Genomic DNA, 3,135 nt, shown 5'->3' with positions numbered 1-3,135 from the left:
AAGATGAGGCTCTTGCAAAAGGAAGCTGCAGCTGCTGCGCAAGTGCTTTAAATGAATGAAGCAATTGAACTCTGTGAGGAAACCTGCCCAGCCTGGCTTTCTCAAGGGAGAAAAGAGGCAGAACACTTTAGTTTTGACTATAAAATGGGCTTAAGAAAGGGGTATCCTGTTGCTCAGTCTGATCAGGACTAGCATACTTTTGGACAAAAAGGAACTGTGAGAATTTCATGAAATAAAGCATCTGTAAAGCTTCTAAGTTAGGGGCAGCTGAGCGAGCGTTTCTGGACTTTGTTTTACAGGTTTAAAAGAAAAGTGGTGAAGTGTATGCACATTTTCAACACTCCATTAAAGATGCTGCAAGATGAAGCTTAGTGGTGAAAGCCCAAAACTAGATCTTACTTGATGAGTTCATGTCTTGAAGTTTAAAATAACCAGCAGACTGGCTGTGTATCATAGGATAATTAAGTATGGAAAAGACTTCTAAGATCACCTAGTCCAACTGTGTAGCACTAGCTAGTGGTATTTTAATGAATGTGGTTGCCTTCCACTCAAACAGGGGGGAGCATTCACAACCCCTTTGAGTAATACTGGCTTCAGTTCCACATGAAGTTTCTTCTCAGCTTCAGTTCAGGGGCTGCAGTATCAGGGCTACAAAAATTGGATGAGCGTGATTCCCCTGAGAGCTGAGCTAGGTAACAATTCACACAGGGACATGAGGATGCAGGGGATCACTCTAACTTCCCTTAACCAGCAATTTAGGGATTATTCAAACTTCAATTTCTGGACACCGACTTTTTTTTTATGAGGTACAGTACAGCCTTTCTGTCACATGGTGGAAAATAGCAGAGAAGCCTATGATGAGAAAAGTTTTGAGTGAACCAATCCCCAACTTGCTTGTTTCTTTCTGCCTAGGAAAGTGTTGGGGGTGATGCAGCCTCCCTAAGGGACAGTTGTCTCCTTCAACTCCTCTGCACAGCACTTCTTGTAAGCAGCACCAGCTCCCACTTTCCACTTACCAAGGGTGCTTACTCTGTAGCTGAAGGGAGATGCTGAAATAGTCCATGCCAGCACAAGTCCCTTGGATTTCTCTATGCCTTCCCTGAAGCCCTGACAAGCTCAAACCTCAAAGCCATGTTAGCAGCATCCCCCGTGGGACCTGCTACAAGGGAAATCAAGGTGATTCTTATCTCCAAGTCAGTTTGCACTGTTGTAACATCTTTGACTTCAGCTCATGTCACGAGCTTACATAGCTGCATCACCACAGCAACCTGCGATTCAGATCACAGCACGCTCTGCAGCAATGTTTCTTCCCATGCAGGGTCTCCCAAGTGTTCACGCTGCTGCCCAGCTCTCCCCAGCCTACGTCACCACAGCTGCTCCTTCTCTGCTGCTGGCTCTGGGCGGTGTGCTCAGGGGTGCTCACATCAAACCACACACAAGGCAGCAGAGCAGATGCTGCAGTGCCTTGCACAGTACTTCTCTCCCTCCCGGAGGGAAGAAAGATAGAGAGAAGCCATCAGAAGAGAACAGTGCAGGAGATGCAATCCCCCATGGTGGACAGATCACCATACTGAATTACCATTCTCTTCTGAAAAAAAACACTAGGTTTACTAGTATGAGCAGTATTTTTCCCCTAAGTTCTCAGCTGCTGCAGCAGCAGCCAGCTACCAGCTTTGCTCTGATCTGAAGGGTAGTTCTTTGCTTCTCCAAGGCTGCAGACCAGCCTGTGGGGGTTGGTGAACTCCACTAAGAGAAACCCATGTCTTGTGCTTTGCCTTTCTCAAGAGGTGAGACCATGCTTTGCACTGAATCCACTCACAGATTTTTGCTTTGCAGCTTCTGGTGTCACGGCTGTTTAATTACTTTAATTACTCTGAAGATTCAGAAGCTGGTTGAAATTGAGTTAATTGTAGATTTTTCACTCTAGTCCTTTTAGAAAACTGCTACAGAGAGTGGAGCCCATGCTGTGTGCAACCTTTATCTTGAACCATAAGAAACAGGAAACCTCTGTGGGTTTTCTTGCAGCAACCTGACATTTATAGCTACTTTCAGAGCAATAGTGAATGAGATTATGCAGTCATGAACCCCATGAAGCACAGCTCTCAGAGGAGTAAAATTTATCAGAGAGGCTCCAGTTCACTTCAGTGTGCATTTGAAAGAGAGCCACCTCCATCTGCAAATGGCCCATTGTTTACCTGCTTTTCTTCCCAGTGGTTGGTCTGTTTTCATCTCCACTGGCGTGCTAGGCAAACTGGTACCAACCATGCGCCTTGAAAGTTGGAATCAGCTCCAGGGAGCAGCAGGAAATCTCTTTAGGTGTGCCAGGGACGTGTGCTTCCCTGGCTGCACATTCATGACTTGCCAGTCCTCTCCTCACTGTTATCCAATGGGATTCCAAAGAAACAAAATCCACCTTTCCTCCCACTCAGGCAGGCCAAGAAAAGGCTGAGAGTTATGAGCTCTACCTCTTGCCTCTGTCTCTCCATTGCCAGCCAATGTCTGTACCATAGCTGCCCTAATCCCACTGAGCTCAGGAAGCACCCACTGTGTGGGTTGTTTCAGAGGAGCCTTTCTTCATGCACTGCATTCTGATGATCATGTCTGCCTGCCTACTGAGGGTTAAAAATGAAAGAAAAGTGGCCATGAGAGGATGGTTCGGTGTATTTACAGTTTTGCTATTTTCTTTTCTTGCTTTCCTTCTGTCTTTCCTTCCTTCTTTCATTCTTTTTATTTCTCTCTTTCATTCTTAAAACCATAGAATTTTGAGTTACAGGGCACCATTTAAAGGCCATTTAGTCCTTTAGTGCAATGAACAGGGACAACTACAGCTGGACCAGGGTGCTCAGAGCTCCATCCAACCTGACCTTGAGTGTCTGCAGTGCCTCAGCGTCCTTACTGCAAAGAACTTTTTCCTTGTATCTAATCTCAATCTCCCCTCTTTTAATTGGAAACCATTTCCCCTTGTCCTATCACAGCAGATCCTGCTAACGAGTCTGTTCCTTTCTTTATTACAGTTTTCCTTTAAATACTGAAAGGCTCTTTCTTTCTTTCTTTTCTTTCTTTTCTTTCTTTTTCCTTCTCCCTCTCTCTTTCTTCCTTTCTTCCTTTCTTCCTTTCTTCCTTTCTTCCTTTCTT

The sequence above is a fragment of the Lagopus leucura genome, unplaced genomic scaffold (genome assembly GCF_019238085.1).
Source record: "Lagopus leucura isolate 7727_CA_CO unplaced genomic scaffold, USGS_WTPT01 Super-Scaffold_100001, whole genome shotgun sequence".
NCBI classification, from domain to species: Eukaryota; Metazoa; Chordata; class Aves; order Galliformes; family Phasianidae; genus Lagopus; species Lagopus leucura.
Note: the sequence above shows the minus strand (reverse complement) of the source record.